Source organism: Pipistrellus hanaki, assembly GCF_964339955.1.
Source record: "Pipistrellus hanaki genome assembly, chromosome: X".
In the NCBI taxonomy this organism is placed as follows: Eukaryota; Metazoa; Chordata; class Mammalia; order Chiroptera; family Vespertilionidae; genus Pipistrellus; species Pipistrellus hanaki.
In genome coordinates, this window is record NC_140524.1 from 68,195,670 (window position 1) to 68,212,825 (window position 17,156).

The 17,156-nt window shown below is 40.5% G+C and overlaps 1 protein-coding gene across 2 annotated transcripts in view; it reads right to left on the reverse strand.

The window, feature by feature from the left end:
- The window catches only part of OPHN1 (oligophrenin 1), a 307,777-nt gene that overhangs the window by 208,880 nt on the left and 81,741 nt on the right, over positions 1-17,156 (reverse strand). The gene's annotated exons all lie outside the window — the stretch shown is intronic.

Sequence of the window (17,156 nt, forward strand, 5' to 3'; positions counted from 1 at the left end):
TAAAATTAATCATGGTATTTGATGGGCAAATGGACAGAGCTCCGTGCAACAGGAGGTAAGAACCTGTGCCCCACACCCATATTGCCACTAAAAGAATGTATCAAATATAAGGTCAATAGCAGAATGTGTTTAGTGCTGTCCAGTGTTTGTTTTATCTTTTCCTTTTTTGATTTTGCCAATCCCTCTATGCAAAAGATTTTTTTCTCCAGTTTTATTGATATAATTGACATACAACACTATTACAGGTTTAGGGTGTATGGCATAATGATTTGATATACACATATTATGAAATGATTACCAAAATAAGTAGTTAGCATCCATCACCTCATATACTTAAAAAAAAAACTTTGTTTTTCCTTGTTATGAGAATTTCTAGGAACTACTCTCTTTATAACTTTAAACTGTACTGAAAGGAGTTCTTAGGGGTAAAATAGGAATTTTTAGGGGTGAAATAGGCAGGTTTAGGAAATTTGAGTAATTAAGGGGTCCATGGAAAAAGCACAGGGCTACAGAGCTGCAAATGGTACATTTCCATAGAATATGGGAGCTGGAAACAGCAGAAGGCACATTTCCATAGAATAAGTGGACTGGGAGCTGCAGAAGGTATAAATTTATAGAATAAAGGGAAGGATCCCTCTCATTTAAAAAGCGAAGAAGAAAGCCCAGAGGGAATAGGGAAACAATAAGGAAGGAGGGGAGGAGAGCCTCACTTGTTCCATGTTAGGTTGACCTTTGAGCTCTGGATTTCAAATCAGAGGGGATATTGACCAATCAGAGAGGATATCAAGGCACAAAGATCTGCAGCCTTTATAAACCTTAGGAAAAAAGGACTCACTGGAACTCTTTCCCTCTCCCCACATGGGAGTCTGTGCTTGTTTCTCAATAAATTTCCACCTTTGCTGTACCACTTTTCCTCCTTGATTTCATTCTTTGACTCCACCAGAAAAGAGCACAGGAACCATGCTGCTCAAGGGAACACTGTGCATTTCCAGTCTAAGTTTCCCATTTCAATACTATACAGCATTATTAACTTCATTTATCATGTTGTACATAACATCAACGGTACTGCATTATGACCTGAATGTTTATAACTTTGAACCACTTTCACCCAATTTCCCAGCCCACCCCCACCTCTGGCAATCACGAATTTGCCTTTTTTTTTTTTTTTTCGTGAGTTTGTTTTGTTTAGATTCCATATATCAGTGATATCATACAGTGTTTGTCTTTATCTGATTTATTTCACTTAGTATAATTCCCACAAGGTCCATCTATGCTGTTGCATGTTGCAAATAGCAGGATTTCCTTCATTTCTGTGGCTGAATAGTTCTATTTTGTGTGTGTGTGTGTGTGTGTGTGTGTGTGTGTGTGTGTGTCACATTTTAAATATTCTGTATATCGTATTTTTTTCATTCATTTGTCAATAGACACTTAGATTGTTTCCATATCTTACATATTACATATAATATTACCATAAGTATGTGTGCAGATATCTCTTCAGCATTGTAATTTCATTTTCTTTAGATATATAGCCAAAAGTTGACTTGCTAGATAATAAGGTAGTTCTATTTTCTCATTTCTTGAGGAGCTTCCATACTGTATTTTATAGAGGCTACACCAATTTACATTACCACCAACAATGCACAAGTAATCCCTTTCCTCCACATCCTTAGCAGCAATTACATCTTGTCTTTTTATAATAGCAACTAGGGGCCCAGTGCAAAAAATTATGCACGGGGGGGGAGGGGGGGGAGGTTCCCTCGGCCAGACCTGTACCCTCTCCAATCTGGGAGACCTCTGGGGATGTTCTGCTGACTGCTTAGGCCTGCTCCCCATGGCTCTCTGCTCTCTGCAGACCTGCCTGTTTGACGACACCGCAGGCCCTGGTGTCTGCTCTGTGTGAGGGGCTGCTTGTCTTTAGCCACCAGGGCCAGAGGCAGGCAGGGCCCTGACATCTGCTCTCTGTGAGGGCACTGCATGGGACTGCTTGCCCCTCGCTGCCACAGCCAGGGGCAAGCAGGGCCCTGCTGTCTGCTCACTTACTGCAGGGGACGTTCCTGTCCCACCCCTGCCCACTTGCATGCACACCAGCTAGGAGCACCTGGGTCCCGAAGATGTTCCCACCCTGCCCCCGGCTGTTCTATGCCTATGCATGAAGGCCTGGAGTGGCAAGGGGGGAGAGGGTGCGGGGGGGCATGGTGGGGGTCATTCTGGGACCCCAGCCACTCCAGGCCTCCTGAGGACACCTGTCCCTGGGATGCAGATCACTTAGCACTGGCTCCTGCATAAGTATCTGTGGGGCAAGAACAGCCACAGCATCGCCATGGCGACACTGCGAATGTTCCTGCTCTGCCTCTCACTACTCCATTCCTGCGGGCGTAGGCCCAGAGTGGCCTGGGGATTGTTCCAGGACACTGGCTTCTCCTGGCCTATGCTCAGACCTATAGGCTCAGAGCACCCTGGTTCCTGAAGACACCTGTTCCTGGGACACAGGCCACTTGGTGCCTGTGCATGTGCACGAGGCTGCCCCACCCTCAGCTGCTCTGTGCCAGCATATGCAAAGTAACCCACCATCTTTGTTGGGTTAATTTACATGCTCACTCCTGATTGGCTGGTGGGTGATGTGGAGGTACGGTTAATTTGCATATTTCTATTTTATTAGTGTAGATTCTAACAGGCAAGACGTGCTATCCCATCATAGTTTTTACTTGTATTTCCCTAATGACTAGTGATGCTGAGCACCTTTACATGTACCTGTTGACTACTTCAATATCTCATTATGAAAATGTCTATTCAGAACCTTTCCCATTTTTTAAATTGGATTACTTGGGGGGTTTTTTTGCTATTGAGTTGTATGAGTTCTTTATTTTTTTTTTATATTAACTCTCATCAGATAGATGAATTGCAAATATTTTCTCAATTCCATTGGTTGGCATTTCATTCTGTTAATTATTTATTTGATGTAATCCAACTTGTGTAGTTTTTTTATTTATTTATTTTTTAATTTTTTTTATTAAATTATTATCTGTGTACATATTTTAACATTGCCCCCCCATACATACCCTCCCTCCCCAGAGTTTTGTGTCCATTGGTTGTACTTATATGCATGTATACAAGTCCTTTGGTTGATCTCTTATCTCCCCCAGATCTCCCTACTCTCCCCGCTGTAATTTTACAGTCTACTTGTTTCTTTTCTGTCCTCTATATCTATCTTTTGGTTTGTCAGTGCCATAAAAAAGAAAGAATTCTCATCATTTGCATCAACCTGGATAGAACTAGAGAACATCATGCTGAGTGAAATAAGCCTGTCAATGAAAGAGAAATACCACATGTCCCCAACTTGTGTAGTTTTTTAAAAATATATTTTATTGATTTCTTACAAAGAGGAAGGGAGAGGGATAGAGTTAGAAACATCAATGAGAGAGAAACATCCATCAGCTGCCTCCTGCACACTCCCTAATGGGTATGTGCCCGCAACCAAAGTACATGCCCTTGACCAAAATCGAACCTGGGACCCTTGAATCTGCAGGCCGAAGCTCTAGCCACTGAGCCCACTGAGCCAAACCAATCAGGGCAACTTCTGTAGTTTTTATTTTATTTTATTGCTTGTGTTTAAGGTGTCATATCAAAAAATATGATTGCTTTTCCCCTGTTTTCTTCTCAGAGTTTTGTGATTTCAGGTCTTAACATTCAAGTCTTTAATCCATTAAGAGTTAACTTTTGTGAGTACTGGTCATTAGGGAATGGTGTCATTCTTTTACATGAGACTATCCACTTTTCCCAGCACTATTTAATGAAAAGATTGTCATTTCTCCATTTAGTATTCTTGGCTCCCTTGTCAAACATTAGTTGACTATATATTTCTGAGCTCTCAATGTGTCCCATTGCTCTCTGTGTCTATTATTAAACCTAAATCTATCCCTGCATTATAGCTTTGTTTCTCAGATTTCTGAAAAGCTTTTGTGGGATTGTAGGTGAAAAGGCATGTGGTATGTAAAAAATAACATTAGATGGGGTAATAAATGACAAAGGTTCTAGTTTAAGAACAAAATAGAAGGAACATGAACTTAGGATAAACTTGGATTTCCAATCTCAGTCTACCATCCTCTTCATGTGCAATTTTTAATATTTCAAATATTTAAATGACTTGGCCCCTTTGAGATTCAGTTGCCTACCTTATCAAATAGGCATGATGAAATACTTCAGAGTGTTGTTTTAAGGACTAAATTAGTAAGTAAATGTACAATGCCAACTCACAGTCAATAATAAACATTACCTTTTCCCCATCCCAGTCCTACTCTTCTAGTGGCAGGTCTGTCACTTACGGGTGAGGTGACTGGGCAAGTCACCTCTACCTGGATATAATTTTCCTAATATAGTAAATAAATAAACTAATAAACAAAACCCAAATTAAGCTAGATAGTCTTTACCATTCCTTTTGATTCTAATAACTTCTATTTTAAAGTTCCCAACTTCTCACCAGAAATAGGAAGTATATTCTTAAATGGTATCTGAAATACAACAAACATTATAAGTACAGAGACAAATGAATCTATGTTAATATTTTTAGATAAAAAAATAAATTTCCCTTTTTAAGAGAACTGCACAACTAATCCAGCATTCCAAATACAAATGAAACTAAGTTCAGGGTCAATACAGAATACCAAAAAAATGGCATTTTTTACTTCTGAGGATTAAGTTACTACACATATTCAGGGGAGTAACCTTTGCAATGCCACAAATTAAAAGCTCAATCTCAGTACAAAGAAGAAAAAATAGCCTAATCAAAAAGTGTAAATAGGAAAAAATGAAAATGTTCACTGACCTGCTATTCTTAAATATTTTAGATAAGACTCCAAGAGATTGTTTGTTATTCTGGCATTTTTCCATGCAAGCTCAATTCGTTTCTTATCTTCTTTGTAAACATGTCTATTCAATTATGTTGCCCATTTTATAATTGGGTTATTTGAGTTTATTAATGAATTGAAAAAGATCTTTTATATCCTGGAAAAAAGTTCCTTAATAGATAGATTTTAAAAATTTCCTCTTATAATGTGGGCTGTTTTTTCACTGTCATTTGAAGACGAAAGGATTAAATTTTATTGAAATCCAATTTACCTTTTATTTTGTCACTTGTACATTTAAGTCTCAGCTGTTTTGACTTAATTTTTGTGAGTGGTGGGTGATTGTGTTATACCTTTGTTTTTTATTCTAAGAGATCTGTACTTTTAACACCTACTTTAGTTTCCTAATCCATTTTGTTAATTAAAAAAAAATACTTATTGTTCAGATTACTACAATTGTTCCTCTTTTTCCCCCTCATAACCCTCTTCTACCCTGTTTCCATCTCACCCTGTACTCATACCTCCCCCACACTGTACTCATCCATAGGTGTACGATTTTTGACCAGTCTCTTCCTGCACACCTCATACTCCTTTCCTCTTGAGAACTGTCAGTCCACTCCCTTTCTATGCCCCTAATTCTATTATATTCACCAGTTTATTCTATTCATCAGATTTTTAATTCACTTGATTTTTAGATTCACTTGTTGATAGATATGTATTTTTGTGCATAATTTTTATCTTTACCTTTTTCTACTTCTTCTTCATAAAGAATACCTTTCAGCATTTCATGTAATACCAGTTTGGTGGTGATGAACTCCTTTAGCTTTTTCTTATCTGTGAAGCTCTTTATCTGACCTTCAATTCTGAATGATAGCTTTGCTGGGTAGAGTAATCTTGGTTGTAGGTTCTTGCTATTCATCACTTTGAATATTTCTTGCCACTCCCTTCTGGCCTGCATAGTTTCTGTTGAGAAATCAGCTGACAATTGTATGGGTGCTCCCTTTTAGGTAATTAACTGTTTCTATCTTGCTGCTTTAATATTCTGTCTGTCTTTTTCCTTTGGCATTTTAATTATAATGTGTCTTGGTATGGGCCTCTTTGGATTCCTTTTGTTTGGGGGTTCTGTGCCCTTCCAGTACTTGTAAGTCTATTTCTTTCACCAGGTGGGGGAAGTTTTCTGTCATTATTTCTTCAAATATCTTTTCAGTATCTTTCTCTCTCTCTTCTTCTGGCACCCCCATTATTCTGATTTTGGTACGCTTGAAGTTGTCCCAGAGGCTTCTTACACTATCTTCAACTTTTTGAATTCTTTTTGCTTTTCGTTTTTCCAATTGAGTATTTTCTTGCTTCTTTGTATTTGAAATCTTTGACTTGATTCTTGCGTTCCTCTAGTCTGCTGTTGGGTCTCTGTATAATATTTTTTATTTCAGTCAGTGTATGTTTAATTTCTATTTGGCCCTTTTTCATATCCGTGAGGGTCTCACTAAACTTATTGGCATTTTCTAGGAAATTCATGAGTAACCTTATAACTGTGGTCTTGAACTCTATATCCTGTAGTTTGCTTTCTTCCATTTCTGTTATTTGTGACCTATTTCTTTGTCTCCACATTTTGGCTGCTTCCCTGAGTTGATAGAGTGGCTTGTGTGCTAGGTTTCCTATAGGCCCCAGTGGTGCAGTCTCTCCAGTTACCTAAAGTGGACACTCTTGGGGCACCCCTTTGTGGGCTGTGTGCAGTTTTGTTGTTGTTAAGCCTTGATTGTTGTTGGTATCACTGGGAGGAATTGACCTCCAGGCCAATTGGCTGTGAGGATCAGCTGTGTCTATGCTGGGAGAACTTCTGTGCTGGAGAAACACTTATGAGACAATACTTGCAAACGCCTCTGTGCTCAGCTTGGATGGGGCAGAGTCTCAAGGCTGAGAAGACAGGCTTGGCTTTCTGTCAGTGGTGCCCTAAGTGGCCCCTGGGTCTCAGTGTTCCGTGGTAATTGCTGCAAGCACCTCTAAGTGTAAGCTGTCTTCAAGTTTCACCTGCTGTCAGACAGTCCAGTTCCTCCACCAATGAATCTGGATTTCAAGATTCTCACATAGAACTGGAGTTCAGCATAGAGGGGAGCTTCTGTTTCTCACCCACTAGAGCACATGTGTCAAACACAAGGCCCGCGGGCCAAATCCAGCCCGCCAGGCCTTGCAATGTGGCCCGCACCGCGCTGTCATCACTGCACTCCGCTGTCAGTTTATGACATTGTCAGTTTATGACTGTTCAGTAAACCATTCGGCCCGCGATTTAGGCTGGATTTTAGATTTTGGCCCCTTCTCTGATTGAGTTCGACACCCCTACACTAGAGAAAGCCAATGGCATTCAGCAATAGGTCCTCTCTACATGCTTGTGCCTCCAGACTTCTGCCTTTTGAAGCTCCCCTGAGTTTCCGCCTGATAATCCAGATGCCCCAGTATAAGCCTGGGTCCCCAGGGTCTCACCCAGAGCTGGGGTTCAGTGAAGTAGGAATTGGGGCTCAGCGTAGTGGGGGAGCTTCCGTTTCCTACCCACTAGAGAAAGCCAGTGGCATTCAGCAGTCAGTCCTCTCTTTGCACACTCACACATGTGCCTCCAGACTTCTGCCATTTGCGGCTCCCCTGAGTTTCTGCCTAACAGTCCAGATTCCCCCCATATAAGCCTGGGTCCCCAGAGTGTCACCTGGAACTTGGATTCAGGGAAGTCGGAACTGGGATTCAGCACAGTTGGTAGCTTTTTTCTCCTTCCTGCTAGAGAAAGCAAGGCAGGCACTCAGCCGCCCACACTCATGTCTCTGTACCTCAACCTTTTGCAGATCCTCTAATTCTCCGTGTGCTTTCCTCTTTCCTTCTAGTTTTAGAATTTCCACTCAGCCACCTTTCCTGTGGTTATGGATGATGTTTGTTTTGTCTTTTAGTTTTGAAATTGTTGTGGGAAGCAGCAGTTAAGGTGTTTACCTATGCTGCCATCTTGGTTTATCCTCTTAATCCATTTTGAGTTAACTTTTGTATATGCTGTGTGGAAACAGGTCTAACATCATTCTTTCACATTTGTCAATCCAGTTATCCCAGTATTATTTTTTATTAAATTTATTAAGGTGATATTGGCTAATAAAATTATATGGCTTTCAAATGTACATCTCAATAATACTTCATCTGTACATTGCATTATGTTGTTAACACCCAAAGTCAAGTCTGCTTCAATAACCATGTATTTGAACCCCTCCTAATCCCACATCCCCCGCCCTCTGGTTGCTAGCACACTGTAGTCTGTGGCTATGAGGTTTTCTTTTTCTTGTTTGTTCATTTGTTGCTTTCAGTCTTATATCCCACATATGAATGAAAAGTATGGTTCTTGACTTTTTATATCTGATTCTATTCCTTAGCAGCATGATATTTTCAAGATCCATCCATGTTGTCAAAAATGGCAGTATTCTTCTTTACTTATGGCTAAAAAGTATTCCAATGTATATATGAACCAAATAAGACATTGGCTTCACAGCATTATTTATTGAAAAGAGTATTCTTTCCACAATGAATTGTCTAGGCACATATGATGAAAACCAATTAACCATAAATAAGGAATTATGTTTGGTCTCTTAAATTCTATCAAATTCTGTATCTGTCCCATGACAGTACCATACAGTCATGAAAGGAATATCCCTGCAATGAGTGTTGAAAAGGTAAAATGTAAGCCATTCAACATCGTATTTTTTTCAAGATTTCTTGGCTATTCTAGCTAGAGCCCTTGAATTTCTATAAGAATATTAGTATCTAGTTAATAGAAAAGTGGCGGTGAAAATAGACAGATGGGTCCCAAGCCTTATCCTGAGCAGAAAGAAAAAACAGCTGAGGGTCGCACCGGTAGTATTTCTAAGTGAGATAAGGGATAGCTAAACTGCAAGAGAAGGTAGGGGACTGCTGGACAGGGTTCTCCTAACTAGGCAGCCCCTAATGCTGCTGGGTTCCCTCTCAGTGCGACAAGATCAGACGCAGACACTGCGACATCTTGAAGGGGAAAGTGGATCTATTCAAAAGCTTGAAAAGCTACACAGAACAGCTGCGACCCCCAGAACACAGACCCCCGCTTGGCACAAATACACAGATTGAGGAGCTCTACACTCCACATTGGAAAGGTCAGATTTCACATGGAATAAGGTGAGGTCTCTGGTCCTGGTGGAAGAGAAAAACATGAGCACTGTGGGAAATGGAGGACCGGGGAAAGTCTGTGCCTAGAAAAATCCATGGCTGTTGGGGCTGGTGTGATCCTTGAATATGAAATGGGGTTCTCAGAGCTGCTAAAAGAAGGGATCTCTAAAAGCAACCCATTTTGTTCTGATGCAAAAGGAAAGCCTAAAAATCTTAAAAGTGTGCCGGCTGCTTAGACCCAAGGGGGAAAGGAGGACTGCGCAAACTTGCCTGCAGCACCATTGTTCGCACACTTGGGCTTTTTCCTCTTCAAATTCTTGTTTCTTATTACTAAGCCCAATACATAAAATCACCCAGTGGGAGAAGCCATGGGAGACTGCAAAAGAAAGTTGTTTTTCTGGAACCTAGGGATCAGAACAGCAAGTAACCATCAAAGAGACAGCTCTGAGGGAGCCCTCTCACACAAACCGGTATTGAGTTCCACAGGGAAAGAAGGCTCTAAACACAGGCTACAGAGGCCATATATAGACCTGGAAGTCAATCCAGAAACACTACCACTCAGGGACTGAATCAAAAATTGACTCTTGTGTAATAAAAAAAATATAGGAATATGAGAAATTAAGAAACCGACTGCTTAAAAAATCAGGATGGGCATACAACATTGAGAAGCAGTGGAACACAGGGATCTACAACACTGGCCAAATAGGGAAACAGGAATGCCAAACAGAACAATAGAGGAAGTAAATGAACTTCCCTACTGCACATTTTATTGTTTTACTCTTTTTTTTAATTTTTATTTTCTTCATCTTTTACTTAAAATAATTTTATTCTTTATTCCCTACTTGATTTTCCATTTTTTTAAATATATTTTTATTGATTTTTTACAGAGAGGAAGGGAGAGAGATAGGGAGCTAGAAACGTCGATGAGAGAGAAACATCAACCAGCTGCCTCTTGCACACCCCCTACCGGGGATGTGCCCGCAACCAAGGTACATGCCCTTGACAGGAATCGAACCTGGGACCCTTCAGTCCACAGACCAACGCTCTACCACTGAGTGAAACCAGTTTCGGCTGATTTTACATTTTTAATTATTACATTTTTATTTTCAATCATTGTTACTACTACTAATATTTTACTTTTTTAAGTATCATTTTATTTTATCTTTATTTTACTTTGGGATTAGTGTTCTACAATCTATTTTCATATTTCCTTTTGCGTCATTTGGTCTATCTAAACTCTATCTTTATGCCATCACTCTCTTCCTAACTTTTCCCCATCTTGGAGTCCTATTTCTCTTATCCTTTTTCTGCTTTAGATATACCCTATTCTTTCTGTTTACCCCCTGTTAAAATTTCACCCTACTTATATATCTAATTTTCAATCCCCCGCTCCAAGTCCATACACACTTCTCTCTTCTCTGTCTTAACAATTCAAAAAAATTGTTTTTCTCCCTGTCGTTATGCTGTTGTTTGCTTTAATGTTGACTATATTGATTCTTTGTGCTTTTTTGTGAGATTGTTTTGCTTATTTTTTTTGTTTGTTGCTTTATTTTTATTTGTTTGTGCTTGTATTTTCCCTAGCCTCACTTGATGTTAGCTGTAGTTTGTACTTTGTATTAATTTCCAGGTACTTGTTGGTAGCATTTGCTAGGATTAGTGGCTGTTCTCTGAGTTTTCTCTCCATATATATGGTTTGTTCTCCTTTTATTTCATAGTCTCTTTCCTCCCTTACTTTTTTATCCTTTTTGCAATTGCATTTTGGCACTCCTTTTTTTTTTTTTTTTTCCCTCCTCTTCTCTCTCTCCTATTTGTTAATTTGCCTTTCTCTGGTGGTCACCTTTATTCCTTTATTGGGGGTTATTAATATCGTGAATACATTTCTGTTCAGTGCCTTGCTTTTGTACCTGGTTGCATTTTATTTTGTGCCTTTAAAGCAAAACAAGATAAAGAAAACTACATAAACAGACATCCAGAGAAGAGAGACCATCGCGAGACAAAGAAACAGCCTGCATATGAAAGAAAACCAGGCATCACTATAAAAGGAAGTAAATGAAATAGAGGCAAGCAACATGTCAGAGAAAGAATTCAGAGAAATGGTCATAAGGTGGCTGAAAAGAATAGAAGACAAATTTGACAATATGACTAAGAACAAAGAGGAAATGCAGAACCAAGAAAAAATTTTAAAATGACATCACTGCTATAAAAAACTCAATAGAAAGCCTGGGTCATCACAAAATGCCATTACCAGCAGGCCTGGATGCCCCTAACTGACCTTCTGCTGCCGGCCTGGTCATCCCTAACTGACCTTCCCTGCAGGCCTGGCTCCACCCAAACTGCCATTCCCTGCAGGCCCAATCACCCCCAATTTCCTTCCTCTGCCAACCTGATCACCCCTAACTGACCTCCCCTGCAGGCTTGATTGCTCCCTACTGCCCTCCCTTGCAGGCCTGGTCCCTCCCAATTACCATTGCCTGCTTGCTTGGTTGCCCACAACTGCCTTCCTTGCAAGTCTGGCCCCTCCCATTTGCCTTCCCCTGCTGGCCATCTTGTGGTGGCCACTTTGTGTCCATATAGGGCAGACATCTTATGAGTTTTAATGATGGGCAATTCACGTATTACTCTTGTATTAGATAGTATAAAAGTCTGGTGCACGGGTGGGGGCCAGCTGATTTGCTCTGAAGTGTGTCCCAGATCAGGGTGGGGGTTCCCTTGGGGCATGTGGTGGCCTGGGCGAGGGGCCTGTGGTGGTTTACAGGCAAGCCATGCCCCCTGGAAACCCAAGTGGAGACCCTGGTTTCTGGGATTTATTTCTCTTCTATAAAAGAAACTTTGTAACCTTGAACAGAGGACAGAGCAAGTCAGGGCGGGAGGGAAGCTTGGCTTCCTCCATCACCAGGGGGAACCCAAGCATCCTGCTCTCTCCAGCTCCGTGGCTGCTGCCATTTTTGTTGGGATTTATTTATCTTCTTAGATTGAAAATTTGTAGCTATGACTGGAGGCCAGGGCCAGCCAGGGCAGGCGGGTAACTTGGCTTCCTCCATCACTTGGGACAACACAAGCATCTTGCTTACTCCAGTTATGTGGCCACCGACATATTTGTTGGATTAATTTGTATACTCGCACCTGACTGGCTGGTGGGTGTGTCTTGTGGACATAATGGAGATATAGTCAATTTGTATGTTTCTCTTTTATTAGATAGGATAACATTTTCAGAAAGCCAAGTCAGCCCCTCCCCTCTTAGGCTCTCCTATTGCTTTCACTATCTATGCATGTCCTTATTTCACTGTCCCCAGTTTTAATAAACATACTTTCAAAAATCATCTGGACTCATCTTATGAAATCGTTTCTGCATGAAGTCAAAAACCCATACACTACTGGCTGGCCCTAACCAGACCCTCTTGGGGACAGGTACCATTTCAGTAATATCACAACTATGTATAGAAAAGTATGGTCAGGAGAAACCAGGATTGCGTCATAGGTAAACACCTAAACATCTACCTTTCCACAACAATTTCACAACTAAAAGATAAAATGGACATCATCCAGAACTACAAGAAGGCTGACTAAGTGGAAATTCTACAACTAGAATGAAAGAGAAAAGCACACTGAGACACAGAAGAGCTACAAAAGGCAGAGATATGGAGGTGTGCATGCAGAGAGAACTGGAAACTAGTACACAGCTGGCTTTCTCAATTGGGAAGGTAACAAAGGCTCCAGACTGCTTAGAACTCCAGTTCTGGGAGAGAGTCTGGGCACCTATACTCATTTGGGTAGAAACTGGACTGTCTGGCAGTAGGCGAAACTTGAGAGCAACTTTCTCTCAGAAGTACATGCAGCAATTACCATGGGACATTGTGACCCAGGGGCCACTTCGGGCACCACTGACAAGAAGCCACGCAGTGTACTCAGCCCTGAGACTCTGGCCCATCCAAGCTGAGCACAGAGGTTTTTGCAAATATTGTCTCATAAGTGTTTCTCACAGCCAATTGGCCTGGAGGTCAATTCCTCCATATGATACCAACAACAATCAAGGCTTAACTACAAGAAGACTGTGCACACAACCCACAAAGGGGTGCCCCAAAAGTGTCCACTTCAGGAAACTGGAGAGGCTGAGTCACTGGGCCCTATAGAAACCTAGCACACAAAGCCACTCTATCAATTCAGGGAAGCAGCCAAAATGTGAAGACAAAGAAATAGGTCACAAATAACAGAAATGGAAGAAAGCAAACTACAATATATAAAGTTCAAAACCACAGTTATTAGGTTTTTCAAGAATTTTCTGGAAAAGGCTGATAAAATTTAGCAAGAACCTGGAGGCCTGGAGGATATGAAAAAAGACCAACTAGAAATTAAGCATACAATGACTGAAATAAAAAAATAATATACAGAAATACAATAGCAGACTAGAGAATCAACTCAAAGATTTTAAATACAAAGAAGCAAAAACACTCAACTAGAAAAAAAAAAAAAAAGAAAGAAAGAAAAAGAAAAAAGAATCCAAAAAGATGACAACAGTGTAAGGAGCCTCTGGGACAACTTCAAGTGTGTCAACATCCAAACTATGGGGGTGCCAGAAGAAGAGAGAGAGAAAGATACTGAAAAGATATTTGAAGAAATAATGACAGAAAACTTCCCCCACCTGGTGAAAGAAATAGACTTACATGTTCAGGAAGCTCAGAGATCCCCAAACAAGATGAATCCAAAGACAACTACAAAAAGACACATCATAATTCAAATGCCAAGTGAAGAAGACAAAGACAGAATATTAAAAGCAGCAAGAAAAAAGCAGGTAGTTACCTATAAAGGAGCATCCATATGATTGTCAGCTGATTTCTCAACAGAAACCATGCAGGCCAGACGGGAATGGCAAGAAACATTCAAAGTGATGAATAGCAAGAACCTACAACCAAGATTACTCTACCCAGCAAAGCTATCATTCAGAATTGAAGGTCAGATAAAGAGCTTCACAGATAAGGAAAAAGTTAAAGGAGTTCATCAATGCCAAACCAGTATTATATGAAATGCTGAAAGGTGTTCTTTAAGAAGAGGAGAAATGCAGGGGACTGAAACTTCACCCCTGCTGAGGGAGTCTCCTGACCCCATGGCTGCTTAACTTCCCATGCCCAGCTTAAAGCGGGACCTGGGTAAAAGACAGAGACTTGGCTGACAGCAGCGGCCCTCACACTACAACAAGACTTGTTTGAGTTGTCTTGTAAACATGGTGTGGGGAAGTGGGTTTTTGATGTATAATCCAGCCTACCACCAGGAATGCTCAGGGTCTACTCAAGAAGGCAAATAATCCCTTCCGCTAATATTTACACAGTAAAATAAGATTGTTTTAGAGTAATAAATTTGACAATAAAATAGTAGACAAGTTTTCAGGCTAATTTAAATTGGCTAATTGAAATAAGCAAATATCCTGGAGAAATTAACCACACTTGACAAAAAGCTGTTCCTAAAGTGTTAACTAAAATTTTTATTGGTAGTTCATCTCAGGATAAAATCTCACAACAGGAAATGAACCTAAAGCAGTCATATTATAGTGCAAAAAATTAAAAGTTAAAAGCTATCAAGACTACATTATAAAATTTTCAAAAGACTCCTAATATTTAAATCAAAAAAGGGGAAAGTAGAATATCAAGTAAGAAAAAATATCCTGAAAGTAAATTACATCTAGAAAATTTGTACTTTAAAAAATTAATTGTACTGCTATCAGCAAGACGCCCATGAAAAACACACATGGTGTCAAAACAAGCCAGAGGAAAATCATTTGGGCAAAAACTGAAAAAGGATCCCAAGTCAAGTTGATAGAAAATATTCCTCTACTAACTTTTGGTTGAGAATACATTTGTATATTTTCAGAAAACAACTCCAAGACCATGTGGATTCTGGCAACAGAGAGGAATTGACAGGACTACTCCAACCATGAAGACAGAAGAGAAGCAGTCCAGAGATGGAAGTTGCTGATGACGCCTTGCCCATAATAGCAGTCAGCAGCTGTGTATCACTGCAGGTTGCCCAGGACCAAACCAGAGAGGATTGGACCTGCATTACCACCATTTTCCCACCATCCAGAACTGAAATATCATTGCTGTCATGTACACATAAGGAACTGTTTGACCTTGAAATAGGGTCTCAAAAGAACTGGGGGCCCACAAAGAAGCTCACTACAGACTGATGCATATGCTTTTCAGCATAACGATTATTGCTTGTCTCATTTTTTATTCTTATAAATATATTTCTAGTAGGACATGATCTCACCATTTAGGAGAAATGGTGAACAACATAGAATGATGAACAAGAACAGACCCGGAGATAAGGAGCCATGGGTGAAACTGTTGGACCTCAAAGGGAGGGTGGGGATTAAAAGGGAGAGATCAACCAAAGGACGTATATGCACACATGCACACATATGAGCCTAACCAGTGGTCAAGGACATTAGGAGGGTTGGGGCATGAGTGGGGGGGGGGGATTTGAATGGGGGGTTGAGGACAAATATGTGATACCTTAATTAATAAATAAATTAAATAAATAAATAAATAAATAAAAAAGAAGCAGCCGGGCCAAGAACAGCCGGGTCGGGAGCAGCCAGGCCCAGAGCAGCAGCAGCCAGGCCAGGAGCGGCAGTGACCAGACCCGGAGCAGCTGGTTATGGAGCTGACCAGAGCAACAGAGGCCAGGCTTGGAGCAGCCAGGCCCGGAACAGCTCGCTCCTCACCTGCCCATGCCCCAGGGCTGCCTCTCAGACATGGCTGGAAACTTTAGGGGGAACTAGAGGGTCTGTTGAATCAAGTGATGAAGGCTTATATCTGCATGTGTTGAGTTATTATAGCGCTGGGGGGTTGATCTGTGAGTGTCTTGTGTGGGGTCTGGATGAGGTTGGTTGATCTATTTGGAAATGTCTTTTGTGTGAAGTGTATCCTTGGGCATGTGGAGGAATTATTGATTTGAGAAAATGCTAAGTAACTGATTTACTACCTGAAAAATTTAAAGTTCTGAAAGTTTAAGGTCTCTTGCCAAAAAGAGGTTTTAAGGCTAACACCTTAATTTTAATGGAGAAAGGGGAGGACAAGCCCTTCCCACCCAGAACAGGTAATCCAATTCCAACCAGCAGCTATCTTTAAACAATGTGTTTATTTACATTTGAAGGGCTACACCTTTTGATAGCCTAATGGCAAGTTTACATGTAAACAAGTTTGCTTCTCAATTCCCAGGGCAGAAAAAACAAGGTTTAAAATTATTAGATTTTAAAATTTATTCTTAGAACTGTAAAAGTTTATTAATTAAAAAAAAAAAAAAAGGAGATTGAAAAACCTGATGAACAATATTAGCTGTTGATTGTAGTAGAGTTGGAGATATAGGAGGGGAGTGGACTGACAGTTCTCAGGGAAAGGGGGAGTGGTGGATGCGGGAAGAGACTGAACATAAACTGTGCACCTATGGATGAGGACAATGGGGGGTGGGGAGGGGGCGGAGGGTGGGGTGGGAACATGGTGGAGGGGGGAAGAAATGAGGAACCTTTGTAATAATATGAACAATAAAGATTGATTTTAAAAAAATAAAATAAAATAAAAAAGAAGAAAAAAAATAAAATAAAATAAAAGTGAAGAGGAGGAATAAGAAAAAGGTAAAGATAAAAATTATGAACAATAAATACATATCTATCAACAAGTGAATCTGTAAATCAAATGAGTAAAAATCTGATGAACAGAATATAATAGAATCAGGGGCATAGAAAGGGATAGGACTGACAATTCTTGAGAGGAAATGGGTGTGCTGGGTGCAGGAAGGGACAGGATTGAAATTGTGCACCTATGGATGAGGACAGATGGGTGGGAAGAGGTTGGTGTGGGAACGGGGTGGAGGGGTGCTATGGGTGGGGGGACGAGGAAAGATTTTAATAATCTGAACAATAAAGATTTATTTTTTTAAAAGTATGCTCAGATATTTTATTTACATAAATCTTTATTCTTCATATTATTACAATTGTTTCTCCTCCCCACCCCCCATAACTCACCTCCACCTGGTCCTCACTCCACCATCTGCCCTTACCTCCAGCTGTCCTCACCCATAGGTATATGATTTTTGTTCAGTCTCTTCCCATACCCCCAACACAGACACCCCTTTCCCCCAGAGAATTATCAATTCCCTCCC